Source organism: Cervus canadensis, chromosome 11 (assembly GCF_019320065.1).
Source record: "Cervus canadensis isolate Bull #8, Minnesota chromosome 11, ASM1932006v1, whole genome shotgun sequence".
Taxonomy (NCBI): domain Eukaryota; kingdom Metazoa; phylum Chordata; class Mammalia; order Artiodactyla; family Cervidae; genus Cervus; species Cervus canadensis.
This window is the reverse complement of record NC_057396.1, coordinates 2132240-2146495: the sequence shown is the minus strand read 5'-3', so window position 1 is coordinate 2146495 and position 14256 is coordinate 2132240.

The window sequence follows — 14256 nt, the reverse complement described above, 5'->3', positions numbered from 1 at the left end:
TCTTTTTGATATGGATAGTCTTATGTTTTGTAAATCTGGAATTTCAATCTTTATCTTTGCTGAGAATAACTACCTTGTAAGATAGTATATATGCCCACACCATGTTGATTAAAACACCTTTGCTCCATCAGAGCTTGGGTCCCTGTGTCTTTCTTTCTTTCTTTCCTTCTTTCTTTGTCTTTCTTTCTGTCTTTCTTTCTCTCTTTTCTTCTCTCTCTCTTTCAGGCTAATTCCTTGGAGCACTGAGGCCTGCTGAGCTCACTTTCTTGCCCAGGCTTCCAAGACCCTCTTGAGAAGGCGAACTGTGCCTTCACCCACAAGAGAGAGGGTGCCTGGTGCCTACGTGCAGCAGTGCAAGCTTCAAGAACAGGGCTTTATTGGCTCTCTGCGTAAACCAGGGGGTATTAGCCTCTTTCTCCCTCTTACTTTCTTATTGTTGACTCTGGACCACCAGGTCCATTAAAGGACCAACAGCCACAGGACTGGAAAAGGTGAGTTTTCATTCCAATCCCAAAGAAAGGAAATGCCAAAGAATGTTCAAACTACTGCACAATTGTACTCACCTCACACACTAGCAAAGTGATGCTCAAAATTCTCCAAGCGAAGCTTCAACACAGCATGTGAGCTAGGAACTTCCAGATATTCAAGCTGGATTCAGAAAAGGCAGAGGAAACACATATCAAATTGCCAACATCTGTTGGATCATAAAAAAAAGCAAAAGAGTTCCAAAAAATATCTATTTCTGCCTTATTGACCACTCCAAACTCTTTGAATAAGTGGATTGCAACAAATTTTGAAAAAATTCTTAAAGAGATGGGGAGACCAGATCACCCTACCTGACTCCTGAGAAATCCATATGCAGGTCAAGAAGCAACAGTTAGAACCAGACATGAAATAGTAGAATGCTTAAAACTTGGAAAGAAAGTACTTCAATGCTGTATATTCTCACCCTGTTTATTTAACTTATATGTGAAGTACATCATGTGAAATGCTGGGCTGCATGAAACACAAGCTGGAACCAAGATTGCCAGGAGAAATATCAATAACCTCAGATATCCCGATGACAATACCCTTATGGCAGAAAGTGAAGAGGAACTAAAGAGTCTCTTGATGAAAGTGAAAGAGGAGAATGAAAAAGCTGGCTTTAAACTCAACAATTAGAAAACTAAGATCATGGCATCCAGTCCCATCACTTCATGGCAAATTTATGGGGAGACAATGTAAACACTGACATACTTTATTTTCTTGGACTCCAAAATCACTGCAGATGGTGACTGCAGCCATGAAATTAAAAGACTTGCTCCTTGGAAGAAAATCTATGACCAATGTGGACAGCATAATAAAAAGAAGATACATTGTTTTGCTGATGATGGTCTGTCTAGTCAAAGCTATCATTTTCCAATAGTCATGTATGGATGTGAGATTTAGACCATAGAGAAAGCTGAGTGCTAGAGAATTGATTTTTTTTTTTTTTTTTTTTTTTACTGTGGTGTTGGAGAAGACTCTTGAGAGTCCCTTGGATTGCAAGGAGATCAAACCAGTCAATCCTAAAGAAGTCAGTCCTGACTATTCATTGGAAGGCCTTATGCTGCAACTGAAGCCCCAGTACTTTGGCCTCATCGAAAAAAGATCCTGATGCTGGGAAAGACTGAAGGCAGGAGAGAAGAGTTGGACAGAATATGAGATGGTTGGATGGCATCACCAACTCGAGGACATGAGATTGAGCAAGGTCTGGGTGTGGGTGATGGACAGGGAAGCCTGGCCTGCTGCAGTACATAGGATTGCAAAAAGCCAGACACAACTGAGCAACTGAAGTGATCTGAACTGAAACCACTTTTACAGTAAATGCTAAAGGATCTTCTGTCAGTAGAAAACACAAGAGAAGAAAAAGTCCTACAAAAACAAACACAAAACAATTAATAAAGTGGCAATAAGAACATTGTAAATGTTTAAATTAATTTAAATGTGAATGAATTAAAAGCTCAAACCAAAAGACAAAAATTGGCTGAATGAATTAAATAACAAGACCCATAAATATGTTGAATACAAGAGGCCTACTTCAGACATAGGTACACTAGAGATGATAAGTGAGAACATGGATAAAGAGATTCCAGGAAAATGGAAGTAAAAAGTAACCAAGAATAGTAATATTCATCTGAGACAAAATACACTTTAAAATAAAGGTTTTTGCAAGAAACAAAGAAGGACACTACATAATCCTTGAGGAATTGATCCAAGAAGAGGATATAACAAATTATAAATGTTTATGCACCCAAAATTTGTTGTTGTTATTCTGTCACATAGTCATGTCCAGCTCTCTAAGACCCCACAGACTTCAGCTTGCCAGGCTCCTCTGTCCTCCAGTATCTCCCAGAGTTTGCTCAAACTTGTGTCCATTGAGTCATTGGTGCTCTCTAAACGTCTCATCCTCTGCTGTCCCCTTCTCCTTTTGCTTTCATTCTTTCCTAACACAAGGCTCTTTTCCAGTGAGTCAGCTCTTCCCATTAGGTGGCCAAAATAGTGGAGCTTCAGTTTCAGCAACAATCTTTCCAATGAATATTCAGGGTTGATATCATTTATAATTGACTGGTTTGATCTCCCTGAAGTCCAAGGGACTCTGAAGATTCTTCTCCAGCATCAGAATTAAAAAAAACAAACAAACAAACAGACCAAAAAAAAAAAAAAAAATCAATTCTTGGTGCTCAGCCTCCTTTTGGTCCAACTCCCTTTTCCATACATGACTACTGAAAAAAAAAAAACACGTAGATTTGACTATATGATCCTTTGTTGGCAAAGTAATGTCTCTGCTTTTTGATACACTGTGTATTTTTCTCATCATTTTCCTTCTAAGGAGCAAGCATATTTTAATTGTATGACTATAGTCACCATTCACAGTGATTTTGGAGCCCAAGAAAGTAAAATCTGTCACTGTTTCCACTTTCCCCCCTTCTATTTGCCATGAAGTGATACCAGATGCCAAGATCTTAGAGTTTTTAACATTTAGTTTCAAGCCAGCTTTTTTACTTGCCTCTTTCATCTTCATCAAGAGGCTCTTTAGTTCTTCACTTTTTGCCATTATAGTATCATCTGCATATCTGACGTTGCTGATATTTCTTCAAGCAATTTTGATTCCATTTTGTGATTCATGCAGCCCAGCACTCCACATGAAGTACTCTGCATATAAGTTAAATAAGCAGGGTGACAATATACAGCCTTGGCGTACTCTTTTCCCAATGTTGAACCAGTCATTTGTTTCATGTAAGGTTCTAACTGTTGCTTCTTGATCCACATAGGTTTCTCAGGAGACTGGCAAGGTGGTCTGATAGTCCCATTTCTTTAAGAATTTTTCAATTTGTTGTGATCCACACAGGCAACGGTTTAAGCTATTTTAATGAAGCAGAAGTAGACATTTTCCTGAAATCCCCTTGCTTTCTTGATGATCCACTGAATGCTGGCAATTTGACCTCTGGTTCCTCTGGCTCTTTGAAACCCTGTTTATACATCAGGAGTTTCTTGGTTTATGTATTTCTGAAGCTTATCTTGAAAGATTTTGAGATTATCCTTGCTAGCAAGTGAACTGAGTCCAGCTGTACAGAAGTGTGAACATAAATGGAATTGATGGAATGTTACTCAGCCATTAAAAAGAACACATTTGAATCAGTTCTAATGAGGTGGATGAAACTGGAGACTATTTTACAGAGTGAAGTAAGCCAGAAAGAAAAATACCAATACAGTATGGATACACACATATATGGAATTTAGAAAGATGGTAATGATAACCCTGTATATGAGACAGCAGAAGAGACACAGATGTATAGAACAGTCTTTTGGACTCTGTGGGAGAGGGTAAGGGTGGGATGATTTGGGAGAATGACATTGAAACATGTAAATTATCATATGTGAAATGAATCACCAGTCCAGGTTTGATGCATGATACAGGGTGCTCGGGGCTGGTGCACTGGGATGACCCAGAGGGATGGGATGGGGAGGGAAGTGGGAGGGGGGTTCAGGATGGGGAACACATGTACACCTGTAGCAGATTCATGTCAATGTGTGGCAAAACCAATACAATATTGTAAAGTAATTAACCTCTAATTAAAATAAATAAATTTATTTAAATAAATTTAATAAATAAAAAAATGGAATTGCCCTTCTTTGGGATAGGAATAAAAACTGGCCTTTGCCAGTCCTGTGGCCACTGCTGAGTTTTAAAGACTTGAACACATGTTTAGTGCAGCATTTTAACAATGCCATCTTTTAGAATTTGAAATAGCTCAGCTGAAATTCCATCACCTCCACTTTCTTTGTTGTAATGCTACCTAAGGCCTACTTGACTTCACACTCCAGGAAGTCTGGACCTAGGTAAGTGACAACATCATCATGATTATCTGAGTCATTAAGACCTTCCTTGTATAGTTGTTCTGTGTATTCTTGCCACCTCTTCTTAATTTCTTCTGCTTCTGTTAGGTCTTTACTTTTTTTTTTTTAATCATGCTCATCTTGACATGAAATGTTCCCTTGATATATCCAATTTTCTTGAAGAGATCTCTAATGTTTTCCATTCTATTGTTTTCCTCTATTTATTTACACTGATCAATTAAGAAGTCCTTTTTATCTCTTATTGCTATTCTCCGGAACTCTGCACTTAGTTGAGTATACAGTTTCCTTTCTCCCTTCTCTTCTTTCCTCAGCTATTTGTAAAACTATGACAAAAGAGGCAACACTATACACTGGAGAAGAAAGAGTCTCTTCAATAAGTTGTGCTGGGAGAAAAAAAAAATACATATAAAAGAATAAAATTAAAACATTCCCAAACATCTTACACAAAAATAAACACAAGATGGATTAAAGACCTAAATGTAATGTCAGATATTATAAAATTGTTAGAGAAAAACATAGGCTGCACACTCCTTGACATAAATTTCAGCAAACTCTTTTTTGATCCACCTCCTAGAGTAATGGAAAGATAACATTTTTTTTAAAGGGGGCCCAAGTAAACTTTTTTTTTTTAAAGGGGGCCCAAGTAAACTTTTTCAAAAGAAAGGAAACCATAAGCAAAATGAAAAGACAGCCTTCAGAATGGGAGAAAATATTTGGAAATGAAAAACTGACAGGAGATTATTTTCCAAAACAATCAAACAGCTCATGCAGCTCAATATTAAAGAAAAAACACTATAAAGGAGTTTCAAAGAGTTAGACATGACTGAGTAACTGAACAACAATAATAATAGTCACAAAACTGACAGAAGAGCTAAGTAGAAATTTCTTCAAAGAAGACATACAACAAACATCTTAAAAGATGATCTACATTCTTAATTTCTAGAGAAATACAAATTACAACTACAATGAGGTATCATCTCACAATGGTCAGAATGGTCATCATCAAAAATCATCAAACAATAGATACTGGGGAGGGTGTGGAGAAAAGAGTACCCTTGTATGCTGCTGGTGGAAATGTAAACTGGTTATAGCCACTATAAGAACAGTCCAAAGGTTCCTCAATAAAGTAAAAATCGAGCTACCTTATGGCATAGAACTCTCACTCCTAGGCATATATCCAGGGAAAACATAATTCGAAAGGATTATATGCACCCCGATGTTTGTTGCAGCACTATTTGCAGTAGCTAAGACCTGGATGCAGCCTAAATGTGCATTGACAGAAAAGTGGATAAAGACTATATGGTATATGTATTCAATGGAATGTAACTCAGACATAATGAGGAACAACATGGTGCCATTTGCAGAGATGTCAATGAACCTAGAGGCTGTCATACAGAGTGAAACAAGTCAGAGAAAAGCAGATACTGTATAATATCACTTATACATGGATTCTAGAAAAATGGTAGAGATGAAGTTATATGCAAAGCAGAAATAGACTGTTATAGAGAGCATATTAATTGTTAACTAGTGAGGTACGGAGAGTGGAATGGGATGAATTGGGAGATTGGAACTGAAATATATATGTATATATATATAATATACAACTAATGGTGACCTGCAGTATAGTACAAGGAACACTGCTCAGTGCTCTGTGGTGACCTAAATGATAAGGATACCATAAAAAGAGTAGATATATGCATGCTTATGTCTGATTTACTTTGTTGTACAGCAAAAGACTAACACAACATTGTAAAGCAATTGCACTCCAATAAAAAGTAATTAAAAATAGAAAAAGGTATGCTAGTCACTCAGTCGTGTCTGACTCTCTGTGATCCCATGGACTGCAGCCTGCCAGGCTCCTCTCTGTTCATGGAATTCTCAAGGCAGGAATACTGGAGTAGGTGGCCATTTCTTTCTTCAGGAGATCTTCCTGACCCAGGAATCAAACCCAGGTCGCCCCCATTGCAGGCAGATTCTTTACCGACTGAGCCACAAGTGAAGCCCAATTTAGGTAGTCTAGTAATATCTATGCTATGCTATGCTATGCTTAGTCACTCATTCGTGTCCGACTCTGAAAACACTGAAAAAAATAAAGGGTCACTCAGTCATGTGTGACACTGAAAAAAATAAAGGGAGAAATCCACAGGTTTGGGAAATACGTAGGTGGAGCATGTTTTTCACGAATTGAAGAAAAGTTTCAGTCACTCTAGCCACTTCAGTAAGTGCTAAGTCGCTTCAGTCGTATCCAACTCTGCAACCGCATGGATTGTAGCCTGCCAGGCATCTCTGTCCATGGGATTTTCCAGGCAAGAATACCGGAGTAGGTTGCCATGACCTTCTCCAGGGGATCTTCCCGACTCAGGGATGGAACCCACATCTTTTAAGTCTCTTGCATTGGCATGCGGGTTCTTTACTACTAGCACCACCTTGAAAGTTCAACCAGGCTTGTTTAACTGGGCATAAATGCTTTCAAGATTCAAACATATTGAAGCATATTATCAAGCATATTACCTGTCAAGCAAGCTCCTTCTGAATCACTATATGGATATTTGATATTCTGTGTATCAACTCAACAGTTGATGAACATTGAGATTATTTCTTGATTCTGCCTATTGTGCACAGTAACATTAGGAACATTCACATATGTGTCTTTGGAAGTTTTTTTCCTTTCTCCTGGGTAGATTCCCAGGAATGAAAATGCTAGTACATACAGTAATTTAACATTCCACTTTTTAAAAAGGTGTCAAAATGTTTTTCAAAGTCACTATTTTGTCCTTGTCCAGTCACTCAGTCGTTTCCAACTCTTTGCGACCCCATGGACTACGTATGCCAGGCTTCCCTGTCCTTCACCTTCTCCCAGAGTTTGCTCAAGTTCATGTCCATTGAGTCCAGGATAGAATCCAACCATCTCATCCTCTATCATTCCCTTCTCCTCCTAGCCTTAATTGTTGCCAGCATCAAGGTCTTCTCCAATGAGTCGGCTCTTCTCATCAGGAGGCCAAAGGATTGGAGTTTCAGCTTCAGCAACTGTCCTTCCAATGAGTATTCACGGTTGATTTTCTTTAAGATTCACTGGTTTTATCTCCCTGCTGTCCAAAGTGCTCTCAAGAGTCTTCTCCTACCCTGATAGCTATTGAAGATGTACCTTCTTCCCGCAGCCTGATCACCTTCAGGGCTACCAACTTTCCATTCACCTTGCTTTTCCCTTTGTATACTGTAGCATAAGATCCTTCCCCTAGCTTTTCCAGTTTTCCGTGTGAGTCAGCTTTTCCAAATTTGGGACTTGTTGGAGAACTGGGGTGAGCTGGAATGTCCCAAACTTTAGGAGACTCTGCCCGCGGAGGAGCTCTTATTAAAGTTAATGCAAATATTGTTCTCAGAATGCACCCTCTTTACTTGATTAGTGGGTTTCTCAAACGGGTCAAAAGCACTCTGTGTCCTCTGAACCCTGACTTTCTTATCCTCAGGAATTGTGTCCATGGGTTTGATCACTGAGTCCATTCCTGGGCAGTTCCGTGTGGCCATCTCTGTGAAACATATCTCACTAAAGGCGGTGTCCTCTTTCTTCAAGGCAATGCAGCTGAAACTATCCGACAAAGTTCTCCACAACTTCTTCATCTTGCCGATCTTCTCGGCCAGCTGCGGCTCAATGAGATCACACATCTGGGCGACACAGGGCTCCGGCAACTTCCTCAAACTGGTCCAGAGCAGAGCGCAGACAGCTGGAGCGCGGGGACTGGGACGGCAGCGCCTCCTCCATCTCCTGCACCTCCCCCACCTCCTCTGGCAGATAAGTGGGATTTTTTTCAGTAAGTTGGAAAAAAAAAAAAAAGAATTCCAAAGAGATGGGAAAAAAAAAAAAAAAAAGTTTTATTCCTCCCCCCTACCCCCCGGGTTTTTTTGTTTGTTTGTTTTTCTTTGTTTTTTTACTTCATTTCTCTTACTGTTTTCTATAGGGGACATTTGTGGTGAGAATTCTATAGTTTTAAAATATCAAGGCATGTTGCAGTCAGGAAAAAAAAAAAAAGAGTAGTTTACCTTTCCCCTGAAATACTGGTACTCTGACTGGATGCAGTAACTGGTGAGATTTTGAGTTCCCCTTTTTGGTGGAAAGTGAGAATATATTTTAGTTTCGTGAAAGATGGTGTAATACACTAAGGTGGAGTTTTTTCATTCTACTTTTTCTTTTGCAGTATAAAAGTTTTTTCATTGTTTTTGCATCACTGGGCTGTGAAAAGTAGTTAAGAGCTGTTAAAAGCTTGTCAGGCAAATAGGCACATAACAATGGGTATTTATCATGTTCCCTATGACAAACATCCCCTTCTCTTTTTATAGCTGGGCAATTCCTTCCCTGTGAGTGATAGTTGAAGGAATTGGTTGAATTCCTTATATAGTGAGTATTAATTCAAGTATAAGTATTAGTTGAATGGAAGCTGAAACTGCCAGATAGTTTTCTCAGGACATGGGATATAATACTGTTTCTGCCAATCCAATTCAGCAACTCTGGACTTGGAATCGAGAGACAAGGACAAGGAACCCATTATGTCAGTGTACAACATCAGTAACAGGAGCAGATGCTTGAGGTTAGAGGCAGCAAAGAATGGTACCTAGTTTTCAGCATCAACAATGATAGCACTGCACTCCATGGTGCCTATGCTCTGTGGCAAGTGCAACTGTTTTCTGATTGGACCAGTGTTACTGATTTTGATGCCTCTGTTCCCCCTAAATTTCCACCTAAATTTTCCAGTTCCAGTTATCTAGTCTTCCTGGAGTTTCAGTGAGTTATGTAACACCCTTTTGATAAATTCATTATTTTCTTTTTAAATATGCCTGTTGCTGCAGCAACTAAGTTGTCTGTTGCAGCAACTAAGAACAATGACTGATTCTGGGTTCTTCAAAGTAGCCAGCAGTCTATGAAAAGACAGTGAATGTACCTTCAGTTCAGTTCAATCTCAGTCGTATCCAACAATTTCCAACCCCATGGAACATGGTAGGCTCCCCTGTCCATCACCAACTTCTGGAGCTTGCTCAAACTCATGTCCATCAAGTTGGTGAGGTCATTCAACCATCTCATCCTCTGTCATCCCCTTCTTCTCTCGCCTTCAATCTTTCCCAACACCAGGGTCTTTCCTAATGAGTCAGTTCTTTGCATCAGGTGAACAGAGTATTGGAGCTTCAGTTTCAGCATCAGTCCTTCCAATGACTATTCAGGGCTGATTTTATTTAGTATTAACTCTTTTTATCTCTTTGTAGCCCAGGGAACTCTCAAGAGTCTTCTCCAACACCACAGTTCAAAAGCATTAATTTTTCAGTGCTCAGCTTTCTTTATAGTTCAACTTTCACATCCATACATGACACTGGAAAAACCATAGCTTTGACTAGATGAACCTTTGTCAGCAAATTAATGTCTCTGCTTTTTATATGCTGTCTAGATTTGTCATAGCTTTTCTTCAAAGGAGCAAGTGTCTTTTAGTTTTATGGCTGCAGGCACCATCTGCAGTGATTTTGGAGACCAAGAAAATGAAGTCTCTGTCTGTTTACATTGTTTTCCCATCTATTTGCCATGACGTGATGGGACTAGATGCCATGATCTCAGTTTTTTGAATGTTGAGCTTTAAGCCAGCTTTTTCACTCTTCTCTTCCACTTTCATCAAGAGGCACATTAGTTTTTCTTAACTTTCTGCCATAAGAGTAGTGTCATCTTCATATCAGAGGTTATTGATATTTCTCCCTGCAATCTTGATTCCAGCTTGTGCTTCATCCAGTCCAGCATTTCACATGATGTACTTTGCAAATAAGTTAAGTGAGTAGGGTGAAAATATACAACCTTGACATTCTCCTTTCCAAATTTTGAACCAGTCCTTTATTCTATGTCTGGTTCTAACTGTTGCTTCTTGTCCTGCATATAGATTTCTCATGAGGCAGGTAAGGTGGTCTAGTATCTCAATCTCTTTAAGAATTTTCTACAGTTTGCTGTGATCCACACAGTCAAAGGCTTTAGTGTAGTCAGTGGGGCAGAAGTAAATTTTTTTTTATTGAATTCTGTTGATTTTTCTATGATCCAATGGATGTTGGCAATTTGATCTTTGGTTCCTCTGCCTTTTCTAAATCCAATGTGAACATTGAAAGTTCTTGGTTGATGTACTGTTTAAGCCTGGCTTGGAGAATTTTGAACATTACTTTGCTAGCATGTGAAATGAGTGCAATTGTGTGATACTTTGAACATTCCTTGGCATTGTCTTTCTTTGGGGTTAGAATGAAAACTGACCCTTTCCAGTCCTGTGGCCACTGCTGAGTTTTCCAAATTTGTAGGCACATTGAGTACAGCACTTTCACAGCATCATCTTTTAGGATTTGAAATAGCTCAATTGGAATTCCATCACCTCTGCTAGCTTTGTTCACAGTGATGCTTCCTAAGGCCCACTTGATTTTGCACTACAGGAAGTCTGGCTCTAGGTGAGTGATCACACCGTCATGATTATCTGGGTCATTAAGATCTTTTTCATATAATTTTCTGGGTATCCTACCACCTCATCTTAATATCTTCTGCTTCTCTTAGGTCCATACCATTTCTGTCCTTTATTGTGTCCATTGTTGCATGAAATACTCCCTAATGTTCTATATGAAAACTCTATAATCTTTCCCATTCTATTCTTTTCCTCTGTGTCTTTGCATTGTCCTCTTAAGAAGGCTTTCTTTTCTCTCCTTGCTCTTCTTTGGCACTCTGCATTCAGATGGGTATATTTTTCCTTTTCTCCTTTGCCTTTCACTTCTCTTCTATTCTCAGCTGTCTGTAAGGCCTCCTTACAAAATCATTTTGCCTTTTTGCATTTCTTTTCCTCGGGGCTAGCTTTGATCACCACCTCCTATACAATGTTATGAACCTTTGACCATAGTTCTTCAGGCACTCTGTTTATCAGATTTAATCCACTGAATCTGTTTGTCACTTCCACCGTATAATTGTAAAGGATTTAATTTAGGTCTTACCTGAATGGTCTAGCAGTTTCCCCTGCTGCTGCTAAGTCACTTCAGTCGTGTCTGGCTCTGTGCGACCCCATAGACAACAGCCCACCAGGCCCCCCCATCCCTGGGATTCTCCAGGCAAGAACACTGGAGTGGGCTGCCATTTCCTTCTCCAATGCGTGAAAGTGAAGTCACTCAGTCATGTCTGACTCTTAGCAACCCCATGGACCACAGCCTACCAGGCTCCTCCATCCAGGAGATTTTCCAGGCAAGAGTACTGGAGTAGGGTGCCATTGCCTTCTCTGGTGGTTTCCCCTACTTCCTTCAATTTGTATGAATTTTGTAATAAGAAATTTATGATCTAAACCACAGTCCTTATCAGGAAACTTTTAAAATAGGAAGCTGATCTGTAATCACATTTGCTTACCTTGAAGTTAACAGTTTTACTTTGACCCAGAACCAATTACCAAGCAAATAAATCACAGTTCCATTAGGAAAAAGAAAATAGCATTTTTAACTGATACTTTGAAGTGAGTTTAAGTAAGTGACTCTTTATAGTTGAACCAACAAGAGATAATGAAATTTTGCAGATTGGCACCTAGTGAAAAGCTTGCTCAAGGTAAAGAGAGAAACTATCGTCAGTCATAGGAGAACTGGCAGTAGGAATTTGAAAGGAGTTATAGTTACAAAAGGTCAAACTCATAGGCACAACCATGGGACCAAAGCAGATAGGAAGTTGGAGATCAGTGAAGAAGTATTCTGATCTTAAAATCACAGGCCTCCAATCAGCTGTTGTGTTCTCCCATTTCTAATCACAGGAACTAAATGAAAACTGGTGAGCAACATAGTATACCTTGAATGAAAATTAATTTACTTTTGAAATTAATTATGAGAATTTTGTGATATACCCTATCTTATTAAATTAAAATATTGGAAAAAATCCTAGGAAAATACATACAAATACATATAACACATACTAATAATAAAGAAATGTCTGTATTATCCAAGAGAAAATTAATTAAACATTCATTTTTCTAAAGCAATTTTGAAGGATTTGGAATTAGAAAATATGATTTTTATTTAATATTATATGGTTTAGAAATGAACAGTTTCAGAATGATAACATAAGGAGGATCAAAAACTTTCTCTTGAATAAGACAGAAATTACAAACAGCCACATTAAATCTCTGGAATTTATCCTAATAGCATATAGAAAATTGAGAAATATTTAATGAAAAAATCCATTAAATTCTGGTAAAAATGGGGGCAAATTCTGAATTTGAGGAAGCATAACTCACTTTCAGCCCATCTGTAGCTCATCATGTTGGGAGCCCACTATAGGCAGAAAATAAGAGATAAAAGAAAATGGGACTTCTTCTCCTGCCAGCTTCCAATAAAAGGGTGTGGATTCTTTCTTCAGGAAGGTCAGAATCCCAGCACTTCTTATTCCTCTCATCTTAGTTTTGGAAGAGCTCTAGTCTAGACAAGAGGGACTGAGAGACCTGGGCACACATTTTCTATTCAGTTATCAACTCATAAGATAAAAGCATTATGCTAGTGCTAGGTGCACAAGCCAAGAACACTGAGTCCTAACTACCCTTGAACCAGCTCGCTGAATGAGCAGAGGCTTTATGCTGAGAAAGGCAATTCAAGACCAGAGCTACTGCCCCTGCCTAGTGCCTCCCTCACAGAGCAGGAAGTCAATTCAAGAGCAGAAAACATTGTTTCCACTTTCTGGGTTCAGAGTTCAGTTCAGTTCAGTCGCTCAGTCGTGTCTGACTGTTTGTGACCCCATGAATCGCAGCACGCCAGGCCTCCCTGCCCATTACCTGTTGGTCTTTTAATGGACTAGAACCTGGTGGTCTGGAGTCAACAATAAGAAAGTAAGAGAGAGAAAGAGGCTGATAGCGCTTGTTAGTGCTTTAATGGACCGGAACCTGGTGGTTCCGAGAGTAAGAGAGAGAAAGAGGCTGATACCCCCTGGTTTACGCGGAAAGCCAATAGAGCCCTGTCCTTAGGGCTCGTGCCGCTGCACGTAGGCACCGGGCGCCCTCTCGAGTGGGTGAAGGCACAGTGTGCCTTCTCGAGAGGGTCTTAGAAGCCCGGGCAAGAAAGTGAGCTCAGCGGGCCTCCGCGCTCCAAGGAATTAGACGGGGGGCGGGGGGAGAGAGAGAGAGAGAGATGGGGACCAAAGCTCTGATGGAGCAAAGGTGTTTTAATCAACATGGCGTGGACATATATGCTGTCTTACCAGATGGTTATTCTCAGCAAAGACAAAGATTAAAATTCCTTACAAAACATCAGATGATCCCTATCAAAGAGAGAGAGTTGCAAACAATCACCTTTTACCATTTGGCTCATAAAAAGGAAGAGGGTACTTATCACTGTAATGAGAAATGCCTGGATTCCTCAGCCCCGGGAAAGGCGTGCCTCTCCACTTAATTCCTGAATATTCAGGAATCAATAAGGGCCAGAGGGTTCCTGACAGATCTAAAACAGCACACAGGAAGCCTCTTGTTCAATGCATCCTGACAATTCCCCCTATTTTATTATATTTGTAAAAAAATAAGGTCTTGACCAAATGAGTTTTGTTAGTATTAACCAACCTTATAGAAAGGCAACGATAAACAACAAATACAATTATCAAGACAACCACTAAAGTTATAGTTCTAGATGCTGTGGGTAATACTTTGGAACCATCCTTGTGGGTCTAGCCCGGATAATTTGTTCAGCTAAAGTTTCCAAGTTAGTGGAAGAGGGCAGATGTTTAGAAAAAGTTTCAAAGATTTTCTTTTGCAGTAATTGTACATTCAGAGAGTCATTATCATGTAAATGACATTTGATTTGTTCCCAATAGTAGGTACTATGATTGAATTAAACAGGAGTATCACAAAATTGGCAATTAATATAAGT